General features: G+C 36.6%; 1 protein-coding gene across 10 annotated transcripts in view; it reads right to left on the bottom strand.

The window, feature by feature from the left end:
• BCAS3 (BCAS3 microtubule associated cell migration factor) overlaps positions 1 to 17634 on the bottom strand; it is a 717859-nt gene that overhangs the window by 331413 nt on the left and 368812 nt on the right. The window lies entirely within an intron of this gene.

Below are 17634 nucleotides of genomic sequence, written 5' to 3'. Positions count from 1 at the left end.
GAATTTTTAGATGCCTTCTGCAACTTAATACAAGAATCAATGTGTAAAGAATTTTTAAAAATTACCCACAGAAAATATGGTATTTATCGGTTAGAGAAAGTTAAAAGTGTTGCTTTACATACTGCTAAACTATAGGTACAAAGTATTAAAGTATATAAATAATAATTGCAAGATTAAAGGTATAAACATTAACAGACCTCTAAGTTGACATCCTTAAGTTTCTTCAAATATCTAGTTCTTTAACACTACTTAATACAGGTTAGGATAGGTGAATTTGAACCAGGATTCTGAGAATGAGTTATTACCATTCCTAGAAAAATTTAAACCTAACATTTCAATTTTTCCCCCAAAAGAATGAGAAGAAAACCTCAATTTTATGGAATCAAATTCTTTCTAAAATATCCCCAGAGAAACAGCTAGATATCAAAAAAGTTCATCGCAACTAATCTAGTCTTCTACTTAGAATACAAAAGGTAAGATATTTATCATTAACATATTAAATATACTGTACATTAGAGCAGGTAATTAATTACTCTCATTATATTGGACATGGTTTAAGATACTCAGGAAAAAAAATTAGACCTTGTAAAAATGAAGTTTATAAGATTTAAATATTTCTTTGTAAAGCAAGAATAAAAATAAAAATATCTGTATCCAGTACCATTTCATTTAAAGCAATGACAAACAACTGCCAACGCATGTAAAAGTTAAAAGACTACACACAGCTTGTAAGCATCCTCTTTATATAAACAAGCACAAAGCATAATGAACATCGAGCAGTGCTTATTTATGAAAGTAATGAAGGAAAAGTCTATTTGGTTTGGTTTTGTTCTTCTTGTTCTACCCTTTCCTACATTTCTTGAATTTCCAGTAATAAATTCTCTTAGCTGTAGCTCTGGAAGCTTTAGAGGACATAGCTGATCAACTACAGGTACCACTGTTTGTAAACTCCAGCCTCCCAACTCTAGCAGATGTTAAGAAGCTGTTCTACTACTTGAAATTAATTGCAATGCTATCACTATCAGAGAAATCTGCTTCTCAAATTAAGGATAAAAATGCTGACCCTAATGGTACCTAGTTTTATATGTGAGATAATCATATAGTTACCTGCTTTAAGATTTTGTTGGAAACTTAAAATATGATAATAGGCTGAATATACAGAAATAGAAATTTTAATTCAAAAATTCACACTCTGATCTATAAATGAAGATTAAATACATTTGTAAGTTTAATTATAAATTTAAAATTCACACTGATTTATAAGTGAAAAATCAAAGATGGACCCAAAAGCTCTTATCTGGACAAGTGAGTTTACTGGGTCCTACTGGCAGCTGAGTTTTATATGGGCAGTGGAATTCTTCAGATTCAGGACCAGACACAGTTTTTGTTTTCTCCTGCTCTTTACCATATCCCCACCCTTCCTCCACAAACAATAAAACCCTTACCACGTGAAAGTTTTTAGTGGAGACCTGAGAGATGAATAATGTTGTGCCAGCATTTTTCAGTCGTTTAGGTTATTTAGAGGAACAACATTCCTTTTTCTAGCAACAGAGAAATTTGCAGTTAAATGACATCATGCTGCCTTGAATGAAACAGCTCAGGCTCAAAGTTCACCCAAAGGCCAACAGTGATAAACTCTCTCCCAAGGACAAACCTCAATATATTTTTGGTGCTTATTAAAAACAGCATTTATATAGCAGCCATACAATAAGCAAGGGCTATTTACCAAACTCTGTTTCTGATCAGAAAGCACTCAGGATATAAGGATGAAATTCTGCTTGGGAATGTAGTTTCTTAGTATAGAAACTAAAATTTGCCATTTTAAAACAAAGGTTCAGAAGACAAACAATCCAAAAGCAAAATGAACAAAGGCAGTTCCCAATGAACAAGCAATTCACAGAGGAGGAATTATAATATCCAACAAACATATCTAAATCGTAGTAATTGGAGATTTAATGACTCAAGTTATCATTGCATACATATCAAAGTGGCAAAAATTAAAGTGTGATTTTTTAAATGACTAAAAAAAGGGAGAACCCTTTCAGATTAAAAATAACATACATAACTACTTGAAAATGGGTAGTATTAAATTCACACTGATTTATAAATGTGACAATTTAAATGTAGAGGAATTCACTAAATCTAATACACAGAGCAGTAAAGCAATTCCACAGAATATCACTGGCTGTTCTGTTGATTAGCAGCCATCCCTATACCAATGCAACAACAATACATAAAGGGAAACAAGCTTTATCTACATTATATATTATAGGGATCAATGATCTTCCTTGTGCCCTGACCCTGTAGTACCATAGATGTTCTCTAATTAATTATTAAAGTTTTCTAACAGTCAGTATTGTACATCTCTGGTTTCACTTTCCTTTTATGTCACATTCCCAGAAGAACAGTCACAGGCAATATATAATTAGAAAAAGTATATATCTTCTCTGTCTATAAACTAATAGATTTCACTGAAAAACTGACAACTCTGGGTGCATCTTTTCTCCCCATCTCCTTTTCTGTACCCCTACAGTATCATAATATTACTACAGAAGACATAAACTAAGGAGCTTTCATTTATTGTTCCTGCTACCAAGAGGTCATTTGACATTTAGCATCTGGACAAATTATACCTGGAGGTAGTCTGGCTGGGCTCACAATTTAGTTTTACTTCTTAGTGGCCCTAAATATCTCATAAAATGGAGAGAAAGAATAAAGCATAATGGGTTCATGCTATCAGCCAGATCAGCTACTCTACTAAGGAAAAATTTCAAACAGTCCAAGTATACTTTTTTTTTTTTTTTAAGAGATAGGTATCGCTATGCTGACCAAGCGGCATGCAGTGGCTATTCACAGGCATGATCACCATAGTGCACTATAGCCTAGAATTCCCGGGCCTCAAGTGATCCTCCTGTCTCAGCCTCCTGAGGAGCTGGAACTACAGGTGTATACCATGACACCCAGCCTCTAATATACTTCTAAGAAGTGAACAGACTATAACCATCCTCTCAAAGCACTTGCAAGGTCAAACCATTTTAAGGACAAGGTGGAGTTTAGGAGGGGTCTTCAAAAAGTTCATGGAAAACTGAAGTAAGAACAAATGTCAAATTTACAGTCAAGCTTGGGTAGAAGAATGGTGAAATTATTGATGCTTTACCAAAAGTTTATGGAGACAATGCCCCAGAGAAATCAGCAGTTTACAAATGGATAGTTCGTTTCAAGAAGGGACAAGATGGTATTGAAGATGAAGTCTTCAGTGGCCAGGCCATCCATATCAATTTGATAGGAAAAAAATTCATCTTCTTTGTGCCTTAACTGAAGAGAACCAATGATTAACAGCAGAAACTACAGCCAGTGCCAAAGACATCTCAATTGGTTCCACTTCCCCAATTCTGACTGAAAAGTTAAAGGTGAGCAAACTTTTCACTTAATGGGTGCCTAAAGCATTGCACCCAGATCAGCTGCAGACTACAGCAAAGCTTTCAATGGAAATTTTAATCAAGTGGGAACAAGATCCTGAAGCATTTCTTCAAAGAACTATAACAGGAGGCCGGGCATGGTGGCTCATGCCTGTAATCCCAGCACTTTGGGAGGCCGAGGTGGCGGATCACGAGATCAAGAGATCGAGACCATCCTGGCTAACATGGTGAAACTCTGTCTCTACTAAAAATATAAAAAAATTAGCAAGCGTGGTGGCAGGTGCCTGTAGTCCCAGCTACTCGGGAGGCTGAGGCGTGAGAATCACTTGAACCCAGGAGGCGAAGGCTGCAGTGAGCCGAGACTGTGCCACCGCACTCCAGCCTGGGTGACAGAGCAAGACTCTGCCTCAAAAAAAAAACCAAAACAACAAAAAAACAAAAAACTGTAAATAAACCATGGCTTTACTGTTATAGTAGGATCCAAGAGACGAAGCACAATCAAAGCAATGGCTACCAAAAGGCAGAAGTGGTGCAGTCAAAGCAAAAGTGGGCCAGAGCAAAGGTCACGGCAACAGTTTTTTAGGATGCTTGAGGCAGTTTGTTGACTTTCTGGAGGGCCAAAGAAAATAATAACATCTGTTGATTATGAGAATGCTTTGAGAAAATTAGCCAAAGCTTTGGTGGGAAAATGCCCAGGAAAGCTTCACCAGAGAGTCCTCTCCACCACAACAATATTCTTGCTCATTCCTCCCAGCAAACAAGGGCAGTTCTGTGAGAGTGTTGATGGGAAATCATGAGGCATCTACCTCACAGTCCTCATTTGGCTCCTTCAGACTTCTTTTTGCTTCCAATCTTAAAAAAATCATTAAAGGGCATCCATTTTTCTTTAGTTAATGTAAAAAAGACAGCATTGACATAATTAAATTCCCAGGACCTTCAGTTTTTAGGATGGACTAAATGGCTAGTATCATCGCTTACAAAAATATGTTTAACTTGATGGGGCTTATCTTGAGAAATAAAGTTTATATTTTTAATTTGTATCTTTTAACTCCCTTTTTCCACAAACTTTTTGAAGTCCCCTCATATCTACCTGGAGAGACACACACAATATCTACTTAATGTGTTCTACTAGAACTCACACTAGTGCAACTCATTTGATAGTACAACTGCACTGTATGTACATTAAATCACCAACAGTAGGATAGCTGGAAAAGTAAGTCCACACTATTTTAAAGAATTGTATCATAACTATAAAATACCTTGCTTATAGCTTGTGAATAACAACTGTTGTCTTATCATGGGTTGCATAATCTGGCCAGACTCATATGTAACAATAAGAGCATTCTTATTAAAGCTTACCTTTACAGGAGTATAGAATACAATACATTACTAATAGTAGTTGCCTCCTGGGAGGGGATGAGGTTAGTTGGGAGATACGGAGGATTTATTTTCCACTGGATATTTTTTGCTACCTTTCAAACTGTGTATATCATGTTTATAAAATAAACATGATATAAAAATTCATATTTAATTAAAAGTGGAATAGGAACAATACAATTGATACAGATGGTGCAGCACACCATAGTCAATATATGCAAGCAAACAAATCAGATATATATCAACAGAAGTTGGAAAACGATAAACAAAATAAAAGTTGACCTTATTGCATAGTGGGTTATGTGTTTTTCCCCCTATTTTTAGATTCAGTAACTTTTTAAAGGGGGTGTGCTACTTCTAACTTGTTTATGCATAATGTCTCAGTATCTGTTTATTTATCATTATCTCTGTATTTATACACACAAATATCAAACATAGGACCAGCTTTATCAACTGCTCAAACACATTGTTTTTTTGTTCAGAAGAATGATTATTTGCTGAAAGCATCCTAAGCTAAATTCTGTGTAGAATTATGAGTTGTAATGCTTCAACAGTAGCAACGGTATTCTCACAGCCAAACCTGAATGTTAGATGCATTTCTTTCAGGAATAATCAATTCTCCATTCTAAATTCAAGGAACACTCTAAAATATACTTGATAAGATACTAGGATGAGTAGCGCATATATGGAACCTACTGTAAATTGATGTTGTAAAGGTAAATAATCACTATTTTTGGTCATTAAATTGTGTGCAGTAATCGATGTACCAATTTGTACATGTAGGCAATAGGACAGTGATTGAAAATTTACTGTTCTTGACTCCATCTACAATGGCACAGCTGAATAGCAAAGGCTCTAATGTAGTATTCAGTCTAGCATCTACACTAAGCCCTGACAAACAACAACAAAAAAGCAGGCGGGGATGGGGGGTGATGTTTGCAAATGTAAAAATGGCAAAAATAATTTTTTTTTGCAAAGACTTAATGTGGTTTTTTCATGTTTCATTTATTTATTATCTAGTTACATACTAGGAAAATCCACATCATTATGCAGCAGGAAGAATTACATACAGATTTTCTCTTGCCTAAGCAAAAGAGGGAAAGTTGCCCTGACATGGAGAGACAAAAGCTTTTAGACCTGGAAGGCACCAAACATTTTCACCCTATAGTTAGGAAAATAATCTAAAATCTTTTTAAGTGATCATTAAGCATTCATGATGTTTTCCATATTTTATCTCTAAATTAATCAGAAAATTCTCAAAACCGAGAGGATAGGGGAAAGCATGAGACAGAGAACACAAGCCCACAACTACCGCAGGGTTTTCTTTAACTTTCCAAAAGTAAGAAGAGCATTTTCCAGGCTTGATCTTCCTTGCCTACTCCACAACGTCAAACTACTAAACAGAGATCTCCACAAATCACTGTCCCTGCCTCACCTGTTTTATGTAATGGTGGGGAGTTGTGATCTTTAAAAAGTCTTTATAATCAGATGTATAGTGAAGAATCATGGGTAAAAAGACACAATAGTGAATGACTTTCTTAGGATACTTTGTGGTAGAATGTTGTAAATTGTTGAAACTTGGTAATTGGTAGATTCCTTATACAACTAACTGTGTACTATGTACGTCTAACGTTTCTCCAATAATTTTTTAAAAAACTATTTTATGAATGTTTCAAAAGATTGAACAACCATTTCTTGACCTGCAGACTAACAGAGAGTCATCTTGACTCTTCTTGGCTAGGGTATGGAATACATGAAGTATTCAGGATCATTCAGTGAGTGATAATTTAAAAAATCATAGTAACACTTTTCTAGAACAGGTTTTTTTTCCCACATAACACTATATGTATCATCCATGTTAATACATTTAGGTCTGGTGGCCGGGTGCAGTGGCTCACGCCTGTAATCCCAGCACTCTGGGAGGCCAAGGTGGGGCGGCTCATGAGGTCAGGAGATCGAGACCATCCTGGCTAACACGGTGAAACCCCGTCTCTACTAAAAATACAAAAAAAAAAAAAAAAAAATTAGCCGGGTGTGGTGGTGGGCGCCTGTAGTCCCAGCTAGTCAGGAGGCTGAGGCAGGAGAATGGCGTGAACCCGGGAGGGGGAACTTGCAGTGAGCCAAGATTGCGCCACTGCACTCCAGCCTGGGCGACAGAGCAAGACTCTGTCTCAAAAAATAAAAATAAAAATAATTAAAAAATATATTTAGGTCTGGTTTACTTTCATTACTGTATACCATTTTATTTTCATCTTGTATAACAAAGTGAGGTAGTTCTTTTCCCCTGCATTTTCTTCCTTCCTCACTCCCTTCTGTCTTTCATTTTCACTTTCTCTCTTTCCCACTCATTTTTTCCTTCCTTCCTAGGTTCAAGAGATTGTCCTGCCTCAGCCTTCCCAAGTGGCTGGGATTACAGGCACGTGCCACCACGCCCAGCTAATTTTTGTGTTTTTAGTAGAGACAGGGTTTCACCATGTTGGCCAGGCTGGTCTAGAACTCCTGGACTCAAGCGATCTGCCCAACTTGGCCTCCCAAAGTGCTGGGATTACAGGTGTGAGCCACCGTGCCCGGCCAGTAAAATTTCTTTCTATAGCTTTGAAAATGTGCCCAATATTAGAGCCATACTTGTCCAGCTGACCACTGAAGATCAGAGGAGATATAATACAAATGCTTTCTCTTCACAACAAAGTATGTTCACCTGTGCCACCTGGCAGTATCTGTCATAAAGTAGGTGGAATCATGAGAAGCAAGAAAGACCTCACAGAAGAAGGGTATTCATTCTCACACAACTAGGTACAACCACCAGCTATCATTAGTGAGTTTCTTTTTTCTATCCAAGCTCTTGGGTAAGCCTTTTTGGATCAATTATCTCATATTATCTAACAATGATCCTGTAAGGTAGGTATTATTAATACCCATTTTAAAGACGGGGAGAGGCCAGGTGCAGTGGCTCACGCCTGTAATCCCAGCACTTTGGGAGGCCAAGGCAGGCGGATCATGAGGTCAGGAGATCAAGACCATCCTGGCTAACACAGTGAAACCCCATCTCTACTAAAAATACAAAAAATTAGCCGGGCGTGGTGGCAGGCGCCTGTAGTCCCAGCTACTCGGGAAGCTGAGGCAGGAGAATGGTGTGAACCCGGGAGGCAGAGCTTGCAGTGAGCCGAGATTGTGCCACCGCACTCCAGCCTGGGCGAGAGAACGAGACTCTGTCTCAAAAAAAAAAAAAAAAAAAAAAAAAAAAAAAAAAAAAGATGGGGAGAAAAAAGTTCGGGGAGGTTATCTGCCTAAAGCTGTCCAGACAGCAAGTAGCAGAGATAGAGTTCAAATTCAGGACTGCTGACTCTAAAGATCACATTCTTCACCTTAAGCAAAATCACCTCACCTCAATTTATCACTTCATTACCTACTAAGTTCATTATTTTAAATTAAATTTATCATATAAAACATGTAAGAGATTTTTATCCCCAAACATCAATTATATCATTGATTGAGAGTCTGTTGTTTGTCTATTCAATGTCTGCTTCACTTAATATAATCTTTTCTATAATCATAATAAACAGTTATGTATCCTGATCAGAGATACCTATACTGTGATCAAACAATGGGGAAAAATTACTTTAACCAGAAGTCACAACACAGGGTTACAGACATTGAAGGAAGCTTCACATGCAGTGAGAGAAACAATCAAAGTGCTACTTTACATACACTATAATACCTCTGATTAAAATTTTTCATCGTAGAAAATACTGGTTTGTTGGTTTCATATTTAAAGGTGTACATGATGCAACCACGGATGACATGCTAGCATCTAGAAAAGAGCACAGAAATCAGCCGAGTGACCAAGAAAAGAAAAAAACGCTATCCTCAAAAAATCCCCAAATCTCAGCTTTGACCAGATTTCGCATCATATAGGGTTGTTACAGATGTTCTTCACCAAGTCATAAAATACAAAGAAAGCGTAGTATAAAAGACAAGAAACTGATGGCATAAAGGCACTGAAGGCAATACGGTGTTTCTGGTCCCCTGCCAAGTTCCACAGAATCATATGGCCAAAAGTCTCCTATCCTATGACAACAATAAGGGGAAGAAGAGACTGAAGCTGCAGAGAGACAATCTGTGGCACTCCCCCACCAACCTTATGCCTCGGTTACTGGGTTGGTTACCTTCAGTAAGAAAAATCGAGAAAAATTTTTTCAAAGAAAGAGAATCTCAGTAATGATAAGAGCTTATACACTATCAAAGCAAAATTAAAACTTTTGATAAATGGAACAGTCAGAACTCCAGAAACAAAAACAATATGAAATATGTTAGCTTCATAATCAGCAGCTAAAAGAGGCTTCAATATAAAAAAAAAGTAGCTATGCTAAAGACACAAGACTATAATTTAAAACAAAGTATTAAAACATATAGGAAAAACTAAAATCATATATACATTAATTTGAAGAAAGAAGGGATTTCTAGGTATTCTTGGAAATAAGAAATAATTCAAAAAGATCGCTTAAAAATGTTTATGAAACATACATTTTCCATAAAGAACAGCACAGGCTGCTTTGTTTCTACTATTTTATAATCAGGAATTATTTGCAAACTATTAGAAAATCCTGTTGCTACATAAAATGTGAAAAAAAAAAAGTAACAAGACAAAGACCTTGACTTCAGGTGTCCTAGCTGCTTGTTTCCTCCTCTTTTAACATGTCTTGGGTCTGAATTTTCATGAGTTTCTGGACAAGTTACGAGATTCTAGGGCAGGGATCTCCCCAAATCTGAAAGTTGAAAAAGATTTTCACACCCTTAATTATAAAGATGAGAAACCTGAGGCGTAGAAGGCAATGACTCACTCAAGGTAACAATGTGAAGGAAGTCAAAACCATCAGTGTCTGGATTTCCTGTTTCCTAAGTAAAGGCCCTGTCATATATAAACTTACACTGGAGCAGTCACAAATCTGTAAGGTTATCTGGGAAATCAATGAACATAGAAGCACAAGATGGACAAATAGAGGTGCAATTGGAAACTGAGCAGAAAGGCTGAACTACAGGGTTTCCCTGATATTTTCTGGAATATTTAAAAAACTATTATATAGTCAGGAGAGGGTAGAACACACCTTTTAACACCACAGAAATCAATTTTTTATTATTTAAAAGATGGTAAGTAAGCACAGGCCTTCTATTAATGGCAAAGAGATGCAGATATACATATAAACAACACTACCATAAAGAAGACATTTTTGTTTTAGCAAAATCCATATTTATATGATTACATTTCCTATGGTCGAGAGCAGCTATAATTAATGGATTTCCCTCCTTCTCCTAATGCAGCCATTTGTCAATTCAAATAAAGAAGGTCCAATCAATTTTGATGTATTTAGTAAGCAATTTGTCAAACAGTGCTATAATCCAGTTAATATATTAATTCTTGTCATGGAGAGAGTTCTAACAACTATGAGGTTTTCCATAACTGGAGAAAAAAAATCTGTGCATGGATGCAATGGTCATTTTTATGGAGATAACACCTCTGTGTCTCAATATCTGAGAGCATGCAGTAGTACATCATTTAATAGGAAAACCATTTTGTTATAATAAAACCCCTGGGTCTCCTGGACAGGATGGCAGCTAATTCACTGTAATAAACTGAGTTTCTTCAAATCTCTGTGTAGCTCATGTATTTTTAATAAAATAAACAAGCCAGTATACATAACAATAAACACAACATCAGTAAGTTCTAAGGGGAATAGGGCTTTGTTAATACAAAGCCTGCATCTTAAACTTTAAAAAATATCTATAAAAGAATTTTTATACTTTATAAATTTATTTTAAATACTTTAATTAAAATAAAGTATAAGTTAAAATTTTAATTTGCCTCTTAACGTTTCTTCATATGACTTGCAAAATAAGTGGTTCTCAGTCTTTTATTTTTCCTGTCCCAACATATTTCAAGTAAATTACTGACTTCTATCAGTATATAACATGGGCACTGTACTAAGGCCACACAGTTAGTTACTGGTGGTCAAGACTCCAACTCACGGAAGGTTGTCCTTCAGTTGACACCATGTAAAGCTCTGGACATGACAGTTTTCTTACTTTCCATCTTTATTTCGGCCACTAATCAATTTCTATCTCCATCTCTTCCCAAGTCTGTCTATACACTCGGAGCTGGAGACAGAACAAGTACATATGCAAAGCTTTCTGGCAGGTGGTCCACATTTATACCACAAAAGAAATCTGGAATGCAGTGACCAAGGGAGGGTCAAATCCTTTTCCAGCCTGGTCACTACCAGTTTGGGCAGAACAGAGGGCTAGAAGAAGACAGGTTTTGAGCACATCACAGATAACCTCCAGAGCCATCCTGAGCAGATTTGGCAAACACTTTTGAAAGACGGTAACTCTCTCCATTCACTATATCCAAGGCTTTCTATAGTTCTCTATCAGGAAATGCAAAATCAGAGATGAAGGCAAATCATTTCTAGAAAATAAAATGGAAAAACACGGCAATTTTTAAAAACTAGAATAATAAGAAAGAAAAGAGATAAGGAATACATTTATTTTCCAGACATTAGGATCCCCTTGGCCCATTTATAAACCATGTAAGAACAGAGAAAAAAAAAATTAGAAGAGTAATTTGGCACAAGGCTGTGTATTTATTTTAAAACCTGCAATGTATACCAGTTCTCCAGACTACCAGATGTCCCATTGTTTCATGTGTCTGCTGAGAAAGGTGCCCTATGTGTCAGAAAAGCACACTGAATATTTTTCAATGACCCAGGGGGCAGAGGTCACTTATTATAAATGGATAATGAGACCTAATGCAGTGCTCTGAGTATGGACAAAGAAAGGGTCTATCCATAGCCCCTGGTGGATTGGTCATTCAGGCTTTTACTTCCTCTGCACACTTAATGGAGTCAAACAATTGACAGAAATTCTATAGAGAAGGCTGAAACTGAGAGAAACAACTGTATTCTAACTCTGATAGACAAATACAAATAGTCACCCTGAAATGGCGCCAGAATTCCTGTTACCACTAACACAGCAGACAGTTGTAGCATTCCTCCTAAATTCCCAGTCAGTCATTTATTAGCAATTAACCGTAGTGATGGAAGTGATGCCACATCAACCCACAAGCTCCTGCCAATATCAACCCATTACATTACCGCAGGTAAGCACAGACAGACCATTCTATTTTAGCTCCTCATTTTTTGAAGAAAAGGGCAAATGTATATCCAAATCCTGCATCCCCTATCCCCACTACCCAATCATAAAAACACACATTGAGGGATATCAGTATCTGTATGTAAATAACCTTAAACTTACGTGAGATAGCATAAATGACATCAGGAGCAGAGTTCTGATAGCCTACAGGCTTTACAACCAATAGATGCTTTTTCTTTAATCTATCAGAATCAATGTCCTAGCCCAGCCAAATTTGTTAATCCAGTGCAATAAATATGACTAGCTTCAGTGGAAAAAATGCTTACTCTCAAATGTATCTGAAAAATAGCAAGTCATACAACAATCTGAAGGAACACTGAGATACTACTATCACATAGAATTCTGTAAAATAAAGACATTAAAAAGTAAAAAGCAGCCCTTTATAGAGACATTCCTTTTGTTTCACTTCACATTAAGAACAATTATGACAGGGCTGGGTGTGGTGGCTCATGCCTGTAGTCCCAGCACTATGGGAGGTCGAGGTGGGTGGATTGACCCTGGCCTTGAGCCCAGGAGTTTGAGACCAGTCTAGGCAACATGGCAAAACCTCATCTCTACAAAAATACAAAAATTATCCAGGCATGGTGGTGCACACCTGTAGTCCCAGCTACTTAGGAGGCTGAGGCAGGAGAATCGCCTGAGCCTGGGAGGTTGAGGCTGTAGTGATCTGTGATCATGCCACGGCACTCCAGCCTGGGGGCAAGAGAGCGAGACCCTGTCTCCCCCTGGCCAAAAAAAAAAAAGAATTATGACAGGATGGTGGTACGACATGCACACTTTTTTCCCCAACTGGTAAATACTAAAGCAAATGACAGAAAATGCCAAGATTAGCTTCAGAATAGGGTACAGATCATTAGGTTGTAATGGAAAGAACTTTTAACGTTGAAACATCTCGAGACCAGCAATGACAGAAAAACTCAATGAACTCTATTCCACAGGTCTGAAGATCTATGCGAAGAGATGGAGAAGTAGGTAACCAATGAACACAAACGCAAAAAGGGAAATCTAATACAAACTTTAAGTCCATCATTTACAATGTTTGCAGATTGCTGATGGTACTTTCATTCAGCTATCTGACATCTTTTCAGTGAACAAGAAACTTTAATTTCATACCATTCCCCAAGTTATAAAACATACATGTGGCTAAATTCAGGGTCTAAATGTCTCAAATGTTTAGTTTCTTAAAAAAAAACACCGTTTCACTGAAATCATTTCTCTATGGAAGGATATGTCAACTGAGAAGTTTAAGTATAAATAAGTGAAATTTTAACTATCCCAGATTTTCAAACCTGGAGAGAGCAGTATGACACACCCTATGGACAACAATGGACTATAAACACTCTTTAAATAAGTCCTACATTACAAGTTTCCTCTACAAGAGAAAAACATTTCTTTCTTCCCCTTCCACCCCTACCCAGTCTTGGGCAAATATTTATTATGGACAATGCAAGGAAATATTGTTGAGTACCTCCACCATGTACAGTACACATACCACAACAGCAATGCAATCCAGGATGTTAGGTTAAATCTAATGTGACATTTGAAAGGGAGCAGCTCATAAGAAAATTGCTGCATATTTAATTGCTTTTCCAGGGCACTGACAATATCCACGGTAGAAAACACCAATAATTTCTTTAACTTTTTGTATCGTTGTCCTTTTTATAGGCAGCAGGGAGTGGAGTTGATAACAGCAACATGCACAAAACATATCAGCATTGGACTCAAAACTCATGAAACAACAGGATAGTAAAATCTTTTAAAATGACTTCATTCTAAACCCAAACGCATGGCTTTATATTAGAATGAAAAATATTGGCTCTTTCTAGTCTCAATGTTATGATTTGTATGCCAGCAGTACAAAATTTGTTTGGGAATCAAGATCCCTAGAATTTAACCTCAATCATGTTGCTGATTACTAATTTTAGTACTCCTCTACTAAAGCTCAATACCACTTTTAAGTCCTATCTACTTTATTGTATGTAAATGCCAAACAAAATGTAAGTGAAGGCCAAGAGATTAGTAAAGCAATCATATTTTTTAAAGCCTATAAATCAATAGACAGCCCAGCTATTCAAAAGAAACTCACCACAGGCCAGGCGTGGTGGCTCACGCCTGAAATCCCAGCACTTTGGGAGGCCGAGGCGGGCAGATCGCTTGAGGTCAGAATTCAAGACCAGCCTAGCCAACATGGTGAAACCCTGTCCCTACTAAAAATAAAAAAATTATCCAGGCATGGTGGCACACACCTGGAGTCCCAGCTACTTGGGAGGCTGAGGCAGGAGGATCACTTGATCCGGGAGGCAGAGGTTGTAGTGAGCCAAGAGCGTGCCACTACACTCCAGCCTGGGCAATGGGAGAGAAACCCTGTCTCAAAAAAAAAAAAAAAAAAAAAAAAAAAAAGAAAGAAAGAAACTCACAACAGACTTAATTGTCTTTAGCATAATAAAAACTAAGATTTTGTCAAAGGAACACAACTACTTCAAAGTCAGGTTCCAGTAAGACTTTTTATAGTTATTAATTCAACTCATGATTCTCTTTTCTAATTCCCAAAGTATTGTTTTATGACTTCCATGACACCAAATTCTGTACTAGTTGCTTTTACTTCTAATCACTTGCTTTTACTTCTCATCTGCTGCCTTCTAACACGTCGTGCTGCCTATGGTTCCATAATATTCCATATGGTCAAACATGTAGATAAGGAAGAGGAAAATAAAAGATATAAAGAAGATCCAAATGGAACTTCAAGAGATAAAAATTATGATATCCGAAATGTAAAATACATTGAATGAAATTAACACAAAGAAAAAGAATTAATATACTTACAGATACAGAATTAAAAACTATATACAATCAGAGAGGAAAATAAGAATAAGAAAATCTTAACAAAGATTCAGTAAGCTGGGAAAGTATCAAGTGGTCAACATAAATAAAACTGGGGTCCAAAAAAGGGAAAGTGACAGAGAGAGTGAAAGAAAAAATATTTGAAGACATAATTGTATAAAAATTTCCAAATTTGATGAAAACTACAAACCTACAGATCCAAGAATCCCATAAACCCCAAGCAGAAGAAAAGCACACCATAGTTCATAGCTTTTTCTCTATTGTTTTTATGTTTTCTGTTTCACTGATTTATACTCTGACCTTTTTCCTTTTTTCCTGTATTTTCTGTTTTGCATTAATTTCCTCTACTTTGTCTAGTTTCTTAATGTGGAAGCTGAGGTCATTGATTTCAGATCTTTTCCCTTTATAATATAAACATTAGCCCTATAATTTTTCCCTTGAGTATGGATTTAGTGCCATCTCACAAAATTTCCTGTTTTTCTTTAAGGTTTTTATTTTGAATTAGCCAGGCATCATGGTGCGAGCCTATAGTCCCAGGTACTCAGGAGGCTGAGGCAGGAGGATCACTCAAGTTCAGGAGTTGGAGGCCACAGTGAACCATGACTAAGACACTGCACTCCAGTCTGAGTGACAGAGTAAGACCCTATCACCATTAAAAGAAAACAAGTTTTTATTTTGAAATGATTAAAGATTCACAAAAAGTTGCAAAATAGTACAGTGATACTCTGTGTACCTTTCACTCAGTTGCAAAATCAGAAAATCACCATTGATACAATCCAGAAACTTTATTCAGATATAATGAAATTTACATATACAGTTTTACATTCAATTTATGTGTGTGAGGGTCTATTCAATTTTATCACATGTGTAAATTGGTGTAACCTCCACTACAATCAAGATACAGAACTGTCCTATCACCACAAAGATCAACCTTGTAATAATTCTGTATAGGCACATTCTCTCCCACCCCATCCCTAATCCCTGGGCACCACTAATCTATTATCTATCTCTATAATTTTGTCATTTTGAGAATGTTATATAAATGAAATCATGCAGTGTGGAAACTTTGGTGATGGGCTTTTTTTCACTCATAATAATTTTCTTGAGGGTCATCAAACGTGTCCCAAGTATTAATAGCTCAATCCACTTGTAAAAAAATCTGAGTAGTTTGTCAAAGATATGGGTATATCTGATTTCAATCTCATTCAGTCAAAAATAATTTCTTAATTCCCTTTAGATTTCTTCTGTGAACCATGGACTATTTAAAAGTGTGTTAGTTTCCAGATATTTGTGTACTTTCCAAAGATCTTTCTGTAATTCATTTCTTACTTAACTCTTGTGGTCAGGGAAAATACTTTGTATGACTTGAAACCTTTTAAATTTACTGGGATTTGTTTTAGAGCCGAGAAGATTCCCTATATTGGTCCATATTCCCTGCACACTTGAAAAGAATGTGTATTCTGCTGTTGAGTGAACTGTCCTACTTAGTCTGATATTAATGTAGCAATTCCAAGTTTAAAGTGTGTTTCTTATAAGTAGCATACAGTTAGAACTTACTTTTTAAATCTAATTTAACAATCTCATTTTTTATTAGAATGTCCGTTTATAACTAATGAGTATTGATATGGTTAGAATTACATCCTCTTGCTTGTTTCCATTTTATTTCCTTTGTTGGCATATTAGATACAACATTTTGTTTTTGTTATTTTAGTAGTTGCTTTTGAGTTCATTATGTACATCTTTAACTTATCACAGTTTACCTTCAGGTAATATTATACCACTCACATATATTACAAAAATTTTACAATAGTATAGTTCCATTTCCCACCCCCCTGGCCTTTATGCTACTGTGTACACACATATATATACACACATGCGTAGGTACACACACATGTATATATTAAAAACAATATGCCTTTTTTTCTGTTAACAGTCAATATTTTAAAACAAGTCAATTATATTTTAAATTTTAATTATTTACATTTTTACAAATTAGAAAAATATCTCATCCATTTACCTACGTTTTTCACCATTCCCAGTGCTCTTAATTCCTTTCATGTTCACGTAGTTTTCTTCTGCTTTAAGGACTCCCTTTAACATTTCATATGAAGCTGATAACTACTTTAAGCTTTCATGAATCTGAGATTTCTAATATTTTGCCTTCATCTTCAGAGATTTAGGGGGCAAAGGCAGAATATAATTCTGGGTTGATGGTTATTTTCTTTCCATACTTCAAAGATATCTGCTGGCTGGGCGCAGTGGCTCACGCCTGTAATCCCAACACTTTGGGAGGCCGAGGTAGACGATCATCTGAGGTCAGGAGTTTGAGGCCATCCTGACCAACATGGAAAAACCCCACCTCTACTAAAAATACAACAAATTAGCCAGGCGTGGTGGCGCATGCCTGTAGTCCCTGCTACTTGGGAGGCTGAGGCAGAAGAATCACTTGAACCCAGGAGACAGAGGCTGCAGTGAGCCGAGATCACACCATTGCACTCTAGCCTGGGCAAAAAGAGTGAAACTCCGTCTCAAAAAAAAAAAAAAAGAAAAGAAAAGAAAAGAAAAATCTGCTTATCTTTGCTCCTTGGTGTGTAACATGTCTTTTCCTCTGGCTGCTTTTAAGATTTTTTTTCTCTTTGTCAATGATTTTGAGCAAATTGATTATAATACACTTTGGTATGCCTTTCTTAAGGTGTCCTGTACTTGGGATTTACTGACCTTTTTCTATCTGCAGTTTTAGAGTTTATATCAAATTTGGAAATATTTTGGCTATTATTTCTTCTGTCCCACC

The sequence above is a fragment of the Pan paniscus genome, chromosome 19, assembly GCF_029289425.2.
Source record: "Pan paniscus chromosome 19, NHGRI_mPanPan1-v2.0_pri, whole genome shotgun sequence".
Lineage (NCBI taxonomy): Eukaryota > Metazoa > Chordata > Mammalia > Primates > Hominidae > Pan > Pan paniscus.
This window is presented reverse-complemented; position numbering and strand designations above follow the sequence as displayed.